Source organism: Melanotaenia boesemani, chromosome 24 (genome assembly GCF_017639745.1).
Source record: "Melanotaenia boesemani isolate fMelBoe1 chromosome 24, fMelBoe1.pri, whole genome shotgun sequence".
In the NCBI taxonomy this organism is placed as follows: Eukaryota; Metazoa; Chordata; class Actinopteri; order Atheriniformes; family Melanotaeniidae; genus Melanotaenia; species Melanotaenia boesemani.
Genome location: NC_055705.1, coordinates 3,980,357 through 3,994,740, shown reverse-complemented (window position 1 = coordinate 3,994,740; position 14,384 = coordinate 3,980,357). Strand labels below are relative to the sequence as shown.

At 41.9% G+C, this 14,384-nt stretch overlaps 1 long non-coding RNA gene across 5 annotated transcripts; it reads left to right on the top strand.

Moving 5' to 3' along the window:
* The first annotated feature begins 4,650 nt into the window (after nt 1-4,650).
* LOC121635325 lies at nt 4,651-10,521 on the top strand. 5 transcript variants are annotated; one of them, XR_006009391.1, is made up of 8 exons: nt 4,651-4,851; nt 6,909-7,204; nt 7,972-8,181; nt 8,818-8,895; nt 8,968-9,021; nt 9,134-9,366; nt 9,505-9,713; nt 9,931-10,521. It is a non-coding gene; the product is annotated as an uncharacterized LOC121635325 (long non-coding RNA). The 5 variants fall into 5 exon arrangements; XR_006009389.1 differs by lacking the exon at nt 6,909-7,204 and having other exon boundaries at nt 4,657-4,851; XR_006009390.1 differs by lacking the exons at nt 6,909-7,204; nt 7,972-8,181 and having other exon boundaries at nt 4,662-4,851; nt 8,804-8,895.
* Nucleotides 10,522-14,384: the final 3,863 nt, after the last annotated feature.

Below are 14,384 nucleotides of genomic sequence, written 5' to 3'. Positions count from 1 at the left end.
ATGAAATATCAAACTGAAACATTATTGGCGTACACAACACATGAACCACATCACACACACACCCACACGTCAATAATAACACACACGTTCTGGTTTCAGTTCTCTCAACACAAACCTGCTATGAAGCGGTTTAGCTGCAGATGAAAAGACTCCAAGGAAGTTGAGCCTCTGGTTCACCTAAACACCGGCAGACACACACCTCCCTTGGTCAGCTCCCAGTTTTAGTGCAGAGAGCAACACCTGGTGGATCTTGGATGCTCTTCACATGCTTCTTCTGGACCCGCCAGATGTGCTCCATCCTCTCCCGATCAAACAGAGGAACACCAAGGGAGTTTGGGGGTCTAGAGCCTGAACAAAGTTTTATCATCGGATGTTTAAATCTGTAGGAAAAGACTTTAATGCTGGACAGAGAATGAAGTGTAGAACTACAGATGCTCTGGCTGAAAAGGTCATCACTCACTGAGATGCAGTGCTGACCGGAGAACCAGTAATCTCCACCTTCCATGACTTGTTTCTGTAAAACAGAGTCTAAGTAACTTGTATTAACAACCCACTTTTAAACAGATGATGTGTGATTACTGTTTACCTGAGACACTTTCCTGGCCATGGCGACATTCGGCTCTGCAGCTGCAACATGTGAACCACCAAGTCTTGGTTTGGTAAACTGAAAGGTAAGAACTGTGTAATGAGAGGCTGTTTACTGAACTAAATATATTTATCTGTAGCAAAGAGAACTAATATTAAACATGTGTCATTGTGAAATGGAGCTTATTATGTTTTAAACTGTTTACCTGTTCACATTCGTTCTGCTTGTAAAGCTGGTATTGTGATAACTGTGTGGGGTATTTTAGTGACGCTGGCCCTTTAAGAGCAGCTCCAGATTAGAGCATGCAGGCTCGTAGGTTTCCGTCACACCGCGTGCTGCCAGCAGGAGTACTGGAGTAGTGATGTACGATGCCACTCGCTTTCTTTCTGATCCGATACCAAGTAAAATACAAGCCAGTATCAGCGATACCGATCTGATACCAGTCTGATACCGATCTGATACCGATCTGATACCGATCTGATACCGGTCTGATACCGGTCTGATACCGGTCTGATACTTTGTCCAGAAACTTCATGTGTTTGGAAAATCACTTTGAAAGCAGCTCCGCTGAGGAGAAAGGAAGTGGTGGTAACATTTTCATAGAATACTTAGTCAATCAAACTTAAATTTCCAGTAAAATTGATAAATAAATACATAAATACCACAATAACTGCATGTTTGTCAACACCTACATATTAAAATATTTAGTTTAGTCAGGCTGGGAGGCGGCACAGACAGGAAACAGCTCTCTGGAGGGCAGCCAGGAGGCCGCGACCACAGGAGCTGGATAGTCCAGCAGGATCCACCCAAAGACAGGCCCTGGAGTTAAAGGTGGAGGAGAGTGTCCCCCTCTTGTTGCAGGAACCAGAGGTGAAGAAGGAGCCTTCCTTCTGCTGCTACACCTGTACAGAAACAGAACAAAGAAGTTCTTACAGCTTTTACAAGTAAACTAAGCTGACAATCATCAGGAGCTCCTAAAAAAAAAAACCCAGACAGCAACAAGATGTATCACATCAACAACCAAAGTACCAAAGACACACACATAAATAATAATAAAATAATCCTAAACAAAAGTATTTCTTAGTGTATAAACACACTGGACAACTCAGTGACTGTCAGCATGAAGAGGATGAGGAATGAGGAGCGATCAGAGATGAGTGTGATCCTGCAAACGCGATCACGTCTCCACGGAGACTAGAGACAAACTAGGGCGGCCTAGAGATCGGGGTGATCGTTGGTAATCCTGGAGCAGGAACCCAAGCCACCCCACCACAAAGACTACCCTGGACCCACCCCAAGGGCGGCAGAGCAAACCCCAGCCAGAGCCCCCCGGGGTCACAGGGTCCAGGCCCCGGTAGGCCAAGATCGGCAGCTGCCGACCCAGCCAGACACCAGCCATCCAGGGTGGCCAGAACGAAGGGCCCAGGGCTTCAAAACCCAGAGGCAGCCCCTCCTCCACCCACTCCAACCCTCCCTCCTCCACCCAACCTGTTACCCACATCTATCCACCCTGTAACCCCTTCGGGGTCACCCCTCACTCAGCTGCCCTGTTTGTGGGCAGAGGGCTTCCACCTGAAGACCATGGGTGGATATCAGAAGCCTTGTTTAAGATCGGGGGTAAAGGGAAAACTGGAGCTCCAGGACAACCTGAAGCTGTGGTACTACCCACCTCAGCCGAGTCTCTACCACCAGGAGCCTTCACCAGACCGTGTTTTCACCCATCCACTACTCGTCTGGATGCTCTATAAGTTGTGGAAGGTTAAGGTGGTCTGCCCCATTCCTTCTTGTGGTGGCATCAGCTGGTAAAACTCAGTTAAGGAACTCCTTAAATCATCTGAACTTATCTGAAGTTATCTGAGATGATGACTAAGAAAAGAGAGACTGCAATGAAATCTGCACGTTAATCTGAGGTACGAGTAGGAGACCTGCAGTAAAACTCACTGGTAAGACCCCCCAAAGAGAACAAATCCCTCCTATATGATGCATGTAAGGGGGGAGCCCCCCCATTTTGAAAAATGAATTTCAGGCCCTGAAATTAACGGACTCTGGCAGAGGCTGAATGAAGAGGACCAGCAGCGGGTTGTTTATGCAGCTGCATCAAGAGACTTTTAAGTGGACGCGTCCGAGTTTCATTTCATTTCAGGATTCATTTAAATTTGTGAGACTTTTTCTTCAGATAAAATCTTTCATGATGACAGGCTTTAATATTTAAGACAATTTAATAATATTTAACATAAAGCTGGTCAAAACCTCATAAATAACATCACATCATAATGATATTTATAAACAAAAATAACATTTTTTACATTGTTATGCGATTAAAATGTGATTAATTGAGATTAATTAATTACATACATGTGTATATAATATACAAAGTTTCCATCACTCTGACTTTAGGTTGTGTTATTGTGGTTGTTTTGAATAAAACAAAGTACTACATCAAAAACTGATCTCAGCTGCAGGAATTGAGGCCGTGTTGTTCAAATAAGAAAACTTTATCGTTACAATTAATTTTCTAATAAATGTTACAAAGAGACTGAAACTAACTCAGCAGTTAGTGATAATCTACCCTGATCCATCATCCACTCAGGTCAATAATCCACTGCCACAATGGTCCAAAATAATCAATAACAGGCCCAATATTTATTAGTTATTTAATAAATAACTGCTGTTTAGAAAGCATCACACACTTCTACTCATAGGCCTATAAAAGCCACAGTAAACTTAATAAATGAATCATCAGTAATCCTAAAGTAATCTAAGTGTCAGTCAGTCCATTCACGTATGAAATGTTCATTTTAATTTAACCAACTTTAATAAATGAAACACTAAAACTGATTCATGAGTTAAACTCCTAGCTAGCTAACTAGCATTTAGCCGAGGCTAGCTGAGCTAGCTAGCAGTACTAATTACAATCTCTCTCTCTCTCTCTCTCTCTCTCTCTCTCTCTCTCTCTCTCTCTCTCTCTCTCTCTCTCTCTCTCTCTCTCTCTCTCTCTCTCTCTCTCTCTCTCTCTCTCCACATCACGCGCCAGTGTCCCACCTCTGACTGTCTCTCTTCCTCCGTTCTTCTGAACCGCTACGGTAACTTCTTCCTGAGGCCATGACGCCGTTTCCTTTTATCTCCTCACTAACAGGAAAGATGGCGACCTGTCAATCATCCCGATCCTGCACGTGAACTGGTCCTCTGGAAGCTACGTAGAACTGTGGTCGAATCCCAAATGGAACACTTGAGCACTCCTGCACTCACGGGCGCGCTCCCGCGAGGGGCTCGAGGGTTCAGTGGTATTCCAATTGGAATTGTGTGAGTGATCAAGGGATAAACCCACAGACCATGTTATTGACGGCTGAAACTGTGATAGAAACGACCAAACACATAGAAACTGGTTACCATTAAATGCAGCTGCACAAGTTTGAAAGATGGATATGAGGTCAGTTTTCTAGAAGTCACATAATCAGATATTTACTGTCTAATCTAAACTGTTTGAAGCTGGCAGAAAGTTTACATTTAGCAAATGACATCTCAGAAAACTGAACTCATTTCACGTTTGTGACATAATGTGACTGAAATGTTTGGAAAACTGGAAAAATATGACAAAGTTTTGTAATGTAGTTACACTTTTGTCATGTGTGTAACTACATGGGCACTATTTTTCTAAACATTTCAGTCATATTAAACCATAAAATGTGAAATGACTTCAGTTTACTTTGAAGTCATTTGCTAAATGAACAATTAGAAATATATTTCTTTAACTTTATGTGTTCAGAGGTTGAATCCCTCCTACCTTGTAACAGCTGCAGGCAGGTCTTCTGCTGCTCTCCTTCCTCTCTTTAGTTTCCTTAATGTTCCACTTACCAGAAACGTTTCCTTCTACAATCTGAGAAAAATAAAACTCCTCCATAAATCAGGAAAGCTTCCTTCATCCAGCAGGTCCAGAGTCTCTCTAACAGGTTTTCAGAGCTGCTTGTAGAAGGAGACGTTCTAAACTTGTCTTTATTATGTCTCACCGAACGCTACGTCAGAAAGGCAGCGTGGTGTCATGGATACGTGCCGCGCATGCGCAGTAACGTAGCAGCTGTTTGTAGTACAGTATGGTGACACAGTTCTACGTAGCTTCCAGAGGACGAGTTCACGTGCAGGATCGGGATGATTGACAGGTCGCCATCTTTCCTGTTAGTGAGGAGATAAAAGGAAAACGGCGTCATGGCCTCAGGAAGAAGTTACCGTAGCGGTTCAGAAAAACGGAGGAAGAGAGACAGTCAGAGGTGGGACACTGGCGCGTGATGTGGAGAGAGAGAGAGAGAGAGAGAGATTGTAATTAGTACTGCTAGCTAGCTCAGCTAGCCTCGGCTAAATGCTAGTTAGCTAGCTAGGAGTTTAACTCATGAATCAGTTTTAGTGTTTCATTTATTAAAGTTGGTTAAATTAAAATGAACATTTCATACGTGAATGGACTGACTGACACTTAGATTACTTTAGGATTACTGATGATTCATTTATTAAGTTTACTGTGGCTTTTATAGGCCTATGAGTAGAAGTGTGTGATGCTTTCTAAACAGCAGTTATTTATTAAATAACTAATAAATATTGGGCCTGTTATTGATTATTTTGGACCATTGTGGCAGTGGATTATTGACCTGAGTGGATGATGGATCAGGGTAGATTATCACTAACTGCTGAGTTAGTTTCAGTCTCTTTGTAACATTTATTAGAAAATTAATTGTAACGATAAAGTTTTCTTATTTGAACAACACGGCCTCAATTCCTGCAGCTGAGATCAGTTTTTGATGTAGTACTTTGTTTTATTCAAAACAACCACAATAACACAACCTAAAGTCAGAGTGATGGAAACTTTGTATATTATATACACATGTATGTAATTAATTCATCTCAATTAATCACATTTTAATCGCATAACAAATGTAAAAAATGTTATTTTTGTTTATAAATATCATTATGATGTGATGTTATTTATGAGGTTTTGACCAGCTTTATGTTAAATATTATTAAATTGTCTTAAATATTAAAGCCTGTCATCATGAAAGATTTTATCTGAAGAAAAAGTCTCACAAATTTAAATGAATCCTGAAATGAAATGAAACTCGGACGCGTCCACTTAAAAGTCTCTTGATGCAGCTGCATAAACAACCCGCTGCTGGTCCTCTTCATTCAGCCTCTGCCAGAGTCCGTTAATTTCAGGGCCTGAAATTCATTTTTCAAAATGGGGGGGCTCCCCCCTTACATGCATCATATAGGAGGGATTTGTTCTCTTTGGGGGGTCTTACCAGTGAGTTTTACTGCAGGTCTCCTACTCGTACCTCAGATTAACGTGCAGATTTCATTGCAGTCTCTTTTCTTAGTCGTCATCTCAGATAACTCTCTGGTCTCGTCTCCATGTTCTTAACTAGGGCTGCCACAATTAGTCGACTAGTCACGATTATGTCGACTATTTTAATAGTCGACAACTAATTTAATAGTCGAAGCTTCGTTATTTTAAAAAGAAACCTGCAGCGGCATTTTCCACTGCCGCCTCTGCGTTTCTGTCCATGGCACACATGCGCAGTAGAGGTAATCGGGGTCAGACGTGATGTCACCGGAAGTAAAACCAGACGGGCTTTTGTATCATCATGGCTACCCGGCAACGGACTTCTAAAGTGTGGGAACATTTTAAGAAAACAGAAGAAAAAGCTGTCGAATGCGTTATCTGCAAGGCAAAACTTGCCTTCCACAACAGTACAAGTGCGATGCACGAGCACCTGAAAAGGAAGCACATTGTGGCTGATTGCGACAACGAGGAAGGTGGACCGTCGTCTAGGTAAGCTAACTGGCTAAGCTAACAACATTAGCGTAAAACTTAGTTTCTCATACCGATGATGGAAAAAAAGTATTTTGTGTTGTTTTGGCCAGTGCCTTATCCTTATTCCATCAACTGTTTGCACTTTATGATACGTGTTTGTTGCTACAGGCTGCATATTTCATTAAAGGTTTAATGAACTACCATCTTAATCGTCTTTATTTTAGTTAGCATATACCTCATAATATAATCATATGTAAATTAGATGTAAAATCTAGGTTTTGTATCCAATTTATATATGATCCGATTAGTCGACTAATCGAAAAAATAATCGATGACTAATCGATTATCAAAATAGTCGTTTGTGGCAGCCCTATTCTTAACATATCAGTCTTTACCGACTAGATATAAAAACTAGATTCATTGCTGTAATTTGTTGACTGTTTGAGCAGCATCGGTGTAATAAGTCATTTCCCTCCGTGCTCTATTGTTTCCTCTGTCTCTTCTACTTAATCTCCATCTGATAAGAGTTCCAGTAAAACCAAACTGGTCTTGGGGAGGGTCAAGCTCTGAAAGGAGCATCAGACTGGTGAGGTTTGTGTTACTCAGTGATAATCTTAATTGTTTTTAATCCTCCGTTGTGCTGAATCCATGTTCAGATGATTTAAGGAGTTCCTTAACTGAGTTTTACCAGCTGATGCCACCACAAGAAGGACTGGGGCAGACCATCTTAACCTTCCACAGCTTATAGAGCATCCAGACGAGTAGTGGATGGGTGAAAACACGGTCTGGTGAAGGCTCCTGGTGGTAGAGACTCGGCTGAGGTGGGTAGTACCACAGCTTCAGGTTGTCCTGGAGCTCCAGTTTTCCCTTTACCCCCGATCTTAAACAAGGCTTCTGATATCCACCCATGGTCTTCAGGTGGAAGCCCTCTGCCCACAAACAGGACAGCTGAGTGAGGGGTGACCCCGATGGGGTTACAGGGTGGATAGATGTGGGTAACAGGTTGGGTGGAGGAGGGAGGGTTGGAGTGGGTGGAGGAGGGGCTGCCTCTGGGTTTTGAAGCCCTGGGCCCTTCGTTCTGGCCACCCTGGATGGCTGGTGTCTGGCTGGGTCGGCAGCTGCCGATCTTGGCCCACCAGGGCCTGGACCCTGTGACCCCGGGGGGCTCTGGCTGGGGCTTTGCTCTGCCGCCCTTGGGGTGGGTCCAGGGTAGTCTTTGTGGTGGGGTGGCTTGGGTTCGTGCTCCAGGATTACCAACGATCACCCCGATCTCTAGGCCGTCCTAGTTTGCCTCTAGTCTCCGTGGAGACGTGATCGCGTTTGCAGGATCACACTCATCTCTGATCGCTCCTCATTCCTCATCCTCTTCATGCTGACAGTCACTGAGTTGTCCAGTGTGTTTATACACTAAGAAATACTTTTGTTTAGGATTATTTTATTATTATTTATGTGTGTGTCTTTGGTACTTTGGTTGTTGATGTGATACATCTTGTTGCTGTCTGGGTTTTTTTTTTAGGAGCTCCTGATGATTGTCAGCTTAGTTTACTTGTAAAAGCTGTAAGAACTTCTTTGTTGTGTTTCTGTACAGGTGTAGCAGCAGAAGGAAGGCTCCTTCTTCACCTCTGGTTCCTGCAACAAGAGGGGGACACTCTCCTCCACCTTTAACTCCAGGGCCTGTCTTTGGGTGGATCCTGCTGGACTATCCAGCTCCTGTGGTCGCGGCCTCCTGGCTGCCCTCCAGAGAGCTGTTTCCTGTCTGCGCCACCTCCCAGCCTGACTAAACTAAATATTTTAATATGTAGGTGTTGACAAACATGCAGTTATTGTGGTATTTATGTATTTATTTATCAATTTTACTGGTAATTTAAGTTTGATTGACTAAGTATTCTATGAAAATGTTACCACCACTTCCTTTCTCCTCAGCGGAGCTGCTTTCAAAGTGATTTTCCAAACACATGAAGTTTCTGGACAAAGTATCAGACCGGTATCAGACCGGTATCAGATCGGTATCAGACCGGTATCAGACCGGTATCAGATCGGTATCAGATCGGTATCAGACCGGTATCAGACCGGTATCAGATCGGTATCGCCGATACTGACTTGTATTTTACTTGGTATCGGATCAAAAAGAAAGCGAGTGGCATCGTACATCACTACTCCAGTACTCCTGCTGGCAGCACGCGGTGTGACGGAAACCTACGAGCCTGCGTGCTCTAGTCTGGAGCTGCTCTTAAAGGGCCAGCGTCACTAAAATACCCCACACAGTTATCACAATACCAGCTTTACAAGCAGAACGAATGTGAACAGGTAAACAGTTTAAAACATAATAAGCTCCGTTTCACAATGACACATGTTTAATATTAGTTCTCTTTGCTACAGATAAATATATTTAGTTCAGTAAACGGCCTCTCATTACACAGTTCTTACCTTTCAGTTTACCAAACCAAGACTTGGTGGTTCACATGTTGCAGCTGCAGAGCCGAATGTCGCCATGGCCAGGAAAGTGTCTCAGGTAAACTGCAATCACACGTCATCTGTTTAAAAGTGGGTTGTTAATACAAGTTACTTAGACTCTGTTTTACAGAAACAAGTCATGGAAGGTGGAGATTACTGGTTCTCCGGTCAGCACTGCATCTCAGTGAGTGATGACCTTTTCAGCCAGAGCATCTGTAGTTCTACACTTCATTCTCTGTCCAGCATTAAAGTCTTTTCCTACAGATTTAAACATCTGATGATAAAACTTTGTTCAGGCTCTAGACCCCCAAACTCCCTTGGTGTTCCTCTGTTTGATCGGGAGAGGATGGAGCACATCTGGCGGGTCCAGAAGAAGCATGTGAAGAGCATCCAAGATCCACCAGGTGTTGCTCTCTGCACTAAAACTGGGAGCTGACCAAGGGAGGTGTGTGTCTGCCGGTGTTTAGGTGAACCAGAGGCTCAACTTCCTTGGAGTCTTTTCATCTGCAGCTAAACCGCTTCATAGCAGGTTTGTGTTGAGAGAACTGAAACCAGAACGTGTGTGTTATTGTTGACGTGTGGGTGTGTGTGTGATGTGGTTCATGTGTTGTGTCCGCCAATAATGTTTCAGTTTGATATTTCATGTTACGTTTCAATGTACTTCTAGGGAGCAGTGCCAACAGCCTGAATGTTCAGGTTTACCTGTTGGAAGGGCTACACAGGTGGAACCAGGACCAGGTGTTGCTGCCATGGCAACTGAGAAGTCTCCTTTGTGCTGCTACTCTGGTGATTTGCTGCATTCTGTCAACCAAACCTACAAGAAGCTGTTTGGCAGAAAGGTGGCGCCAGAGTTCTGTCCGTCCTCATGTTACACAGGTCAGAATTACATCAGTGTTACCAGGACAAAGGAAAAGCATGAGGCTGCATCTCTCTGAAAACTCTTGTGTTGTACTGTTTACCTGTGAAACTGTGTTGCTTAGTGAAAACAACATTTAGCCTTTTGTTACTGTGTATGTATTTCATGATCCTTCCAGCCGACTGGTTTTTACTCATTCCAGTCTGCATGGTGTTTATTTATTCGGTCTTGTCTCAGGCGAACTCGTAGGAGTTCAGTATCTGTTCCAGCAGACTGGTCAGGAGCTGCAGGACATGAACCCTGACTCAGAGGAGACCGCCCGGTTGGTTGAGGAGCACGATGTGGTGCTTGATGAGGAAGATGAGGGCTTTTCTGACCTCACAGACGAGCCACAGTGCTGGATATGGAGGTTCAACCTGCTCCCAGCACCTCCTCCACGCTGGCCTCTGGCATATCTGAGGCTGGAGATTCCTCACATGAAACTGTGTCAGTAACAGTTATTTGCTGCTGTTTTCTACATACTGTATGTTCACGCATGTTATTGAAACTAAAGGTTTTAAACAGTAATTTTCTGTTTTCTGCTTCATAACATTGGCAGGCTGTTGATGAGCAGAATGTGGCTGGATACCAGCATGTGGAGGAGAAAGATCCTAAATAGAATTTAGGGAACTTGCTCGTCAATAATTGTAAATAGTTCTGATTGTTTGAGTGTTTATTGTAAATATTGGTCTAGTTTGGTATAGTTTAATTATTGTTTAACAGTGTTTATTGAAAAACATGTTTGTCGTTGTTCTTAATGACATTGAACATTAAACAGTGAGTGTGAAATGATTATTGTGGTGATTATGATGAAAGGATGTAAATTACTGGTAAGAAAGAACCACATTGTGACATTAAACTAAATGAAATCTTGTTTTTAGGAATGTGGTTCACCACAAAATTGTGAACTTAAAGATTTATTTTCTTTACCAAATGATAATTTTCTTTGCCTAATAACTAAAGTGGTTATTTGATTTTTCATAATGTATTATGAACAGATGTAAGAGCAAGTAGCACCAAAGCGGTACTTTTGATAGAAAGGCAGCCGTGTTCCGGGTTTTGTTGTAAGCTCTTCCGGCCACCTCTCAGACTAGTGATGCGAAGTTCGACTCTTTTCACTAACCCAGGTCTTTTACTCTCGAACAGTAAAGTGAACGAATCTTGAAGGAATCATGTCGTTCATTTTTACAGCAGGTGGCTGTAAAAAAGTCCGCGATTCTCAAGCAGTAAATACTGAAGGCAACAAAACTGCTGGTAATGCCACAAGCAATTCAAACCATGTGAAAACGTAGGGAAGCAAATACACACCACAATAAAGGTATTTGTGTCCTACATCCTCCCTGCCATTGTTTAACAGCACAACAGTGACTCGGTAGCTATCACGCGACAAATGAACAAGAGACCGAGCCGAGAGCGAACGTACTGCTGAGCCTGAGCTGTGAACTAGAGTGTCTCTAGAGAGAGAGTGGTGTCATCTCCGTTCACTGCAATGGTTCAGTTTTTTCACAACAATGGCGGCGTATGGAGCCCCTCAAAAGTTCCCAGAAGTTAGCAAAAGCTAAGCGACGGTCAACGTATTTCAATGGAGCAGATTGTCGGAGTTACACTTCTTCAAGGTAAGATGTTTGAATAGTCATATTTCCATATCAGTTGTGCATCAAAATCAACTTGACAGGAGTAATTAAATATGTCGACGGATTATCACCGTCTAGATTAATATATTTAGAGATTACAAACCGATAAAAGTTTATGCTAGCACACTGATAGCAGCAGATGCCACAGGCTGATGAATGTAAATTCTGTTCATCAATATAAATTGATCCAACGCCGTTGATAGCGAGGTTAATGTGTAGGGAGAGCGATTGTAGTTACATTTTTATTTAATTTTAATATATTTATAAGGCTGTGGAATTATGGACAAAGATATGAAGATGATTCTGTATGTGGGTCATAATGTGTGACCACCGCATTTCACACATTTAACACTATAGGCCAGGCCAATAATTACACCGTTCATTTTACATAATAACTAGAAAGTCAGCTGTTTTGTGGAATAGTACAGCCCATACAATTATACAATATTAGGGCTGTCATTTGATATTGCAGGGTGAAAAGTTCAGTCATATATATTCACTATGTATTATACTATTATATATTAATTATGTTGTATTATCAGTTCTGGGATTGCCTGACGTTAACTGGGATACTGTTCTTCTTCACCTTCCTGGTTTGGCCACTTTTAAGTGTTGTTTCCTCTTTTTTTCTATATTCTGCAACCTCAACCATATAAATCTCCCTGTGATGTGTTTAATTTAAAAATAAACTTCCCAATGATATGGTCTTTGAAAATGTGTAAATGCATTGTTTTAATATGATTACCTCACATATTTTTTGTTTTCAGTCCCTGATGGTGGTCAAATGTATCCTGCTGACTTTGGCCATCCATATTTTCCTTCTGTCCCTGTCTTTGGGGAAGCCATACATACGCACGCCTTTCTCTGAGCGATTGGAGCATCCCCATGCAGCACAGCATACCATGGTGAAGACTGTATTCAAGGATAGCAGAGAAAAGAAATGGCTAGACATGCTGATCTAGTCAAGTTTTATTGTAAAGGAATTCTTTTAGGTATTAAATGCATTTGGAAAACAAAGGGTGTTTGTCTGATTTATTATGTATATGTAGGGAGTAAGTCTTGGGATAGTTAACAAATAGTGATAGAAAGCCATGTATTTTCCATGAATTGAAATCAAAATTTTATTTATTTGCCATGGATTTTCTGTAAGAACACATTATATTGTGAGTCAGTCTGCCTCAGTCAAAATAAGTCTTAAGACTTAAAAGCAATTCACACAAGTAGATACTAATAAGTAAGAATAGATAACCCATTTATTTTAAATGAATTGGGATCTAAATTTTATTTATTGGATATAGATTTCCTGTAAGAACAGTTATCATTATGCTGTGAGCCTAGATTTATTGTGTAGTCACTTGATACATCATTGTCGTCACCTGTTGGTATGCCTCAGTCAAGTCTGAAAGATAAAGTTAAAAAAACAGAAAATATTAGATTTACATTGCTGTTGATGTCAAACAGGTTTAGTAAACTTAACATGATTCATATCAATGAACACAACTATAAAAATATTGCAAAGCAAAGCCTTCATTGATCATTATTTACCGATTATCGTAGTTTTCTTATTATTTTGTATTGGCCGCCAAGCACTTCCTGGAACTTTTGGAGGCTACATGGACCACGTGATCGGCAAGCGTTTTGAGCTTCCGGTGGCGCCACTCTCTCTCTAGAGGCACACTAAACGGGATCAGCGCCGTCCATGCTGCTGCATTCACGGAGCAACTGGAACACGGGATTTCAGAGCTACTGCTAGGAATCACACATGAAAAACGCATCCTCTGTTTAGTCATTGTTTATATTTTAAATAAATATGTCACGTATGTTCTGTGTCTCTTGTTTTTCTTCAGTGATGCCGCCATATTTTAGATTTTTATATCTTCGGTTTTCCCTCGAACTTGATGGGATTTTGAGTTGAGTTCTCATGTTTCGTATGTACGTGAAACCAGCATAGTGGCGTAACAGCTGCGCATGCGCCACGGAGTCCAAGCTTTGTTTTATTTTGGCGGCTACAGACGGAGCGGAGAGCTGCTGGACCTTCAGACCAGAAGCAGAATGGAGGAGCAGAACCAGAACCAGGACCAGAACCCCACGAGGAGGAACAAAGCGGGACCATCCTTTGATACCACCGGTCGGCAGGTCAGTGTTGAGGACACTAAAGACACGAGGACGAGTCTCGAGGCTCCGTGTCTCATCCGTTTGTTCTGGTTTTCTATCAGAGGTGAAAAAGAAAAGTAGTAAAAGTTTGTGTTTTCATGTTTTCCTCGTTAAAAACCGCAAAGTATCCTCGTTTCCTCGAAGACAGAACCCAACGTAGGAGCTACGTCTGCAGTACAGAGGAACGGAGATCAGGGGCGTAGCCATCATTTTAGAAGTGAGGGGGACAAAGTGCTTAAAGGTCTATTGAGGGATTTATCATCCTCTCACATTCAATTGCGTCTATCCTTAGCAGCTAAAGAACCACATAACCACAAACAACACAGCACCAGGGAACCAACTTTAGTTCTTTAGATTTTGATAGTATCAGATCAGAAATCAGAAATACTTTATTAATCCCTTGCAGGGAAATTCATGTTTTCAGTACAACCCATCCAAGACTAGACAAAAACAACATATGACACAAACAAGAACAGGCAGACTGACGGAGCAGCCGTTTCTACAGCGCTCCTTATATATATATAGTGATATATAGTACGTCACTTTAAAGTCAAAATCTAAAGCTGCCAAACTCTGGTTGAGCTAACACAGAATGACCCTGGAGCATCTACAGGGTGAGTAGCCAGGTAATTAAGTGCCAAATGACAACGCTGAAAACAAAAAGGTCTGTAAAACACTTTTCCTCTTTAAAAAAATCAGCTCCAAAATGAAATGGAAGTGACAAGGTAACACGGTAATAAGCCACATAATTTAATGGCAAGAAGCAACAAGTGGAAGTGACACAACAATAAATATCTCAGCATTAAGATGATGCTATTTATCATTTATTTATCATCAACGATGACAGCACACATGTGCAAAATT